Source organism: Morone saxatilis, unplaced genomic scaffold (assembly GCF_004916995.1).
Source record: "Morone saxatilis isolate NCDOM2014 unplaced genomic scaffold, NCSU_SB_2.0 Contig12, whole genome shotgun sequence".
Taxonomy (NCBI): domain Eukaryota; kingdom Metazoa; phylum Chordata; class Actinopteri; family Moronidae; genus Morone; species Morone saxatilis.
The window spans coordinates 20,069,406-20,069,629 of NW_023339674.1; the positions used below are offsets into that span (position 1 = coordinate 20,069,406).

At 45.5% G+C, this 224-nt stretch overlaps 1 protein-coding gene across 1 annotated transcript in view; it reads right to left on the bottom strand.

Annotated features, from left to right (window-relative positions):
* Positions 1-224, bottom strand: part of myoc (myocilin) — a 6,957-nt gene that overhangs the window by 2,301 nt on the left and 4,432 nt on the right. The gene's annotated exons all lie outside the window — the stretch shown is intronic.

A 224-nucleotide genomic window follows, 5' to 3' on the forward strand; every position in this document is an offset into this window, starting at 1 on the left:
GGGGGGGGGTGTGAGTGTCATGTTTGCCAGGTCAGATGGACAGAGGGGGAGGAAGGAGAAGGTGAGATGGTTAGTGAGATGGGTGTTAGCTGCCAGGAGTTGATTTTAAAGGGCTGCACTGTTGTGTTTGCAAGTTTAAGCTCTTTAACTACAAAACGTGTTCTTTACATTTTTCACTGACCAATGGCGAATGGGTGCGATACAGTTGAATATAAGTTTCTTAC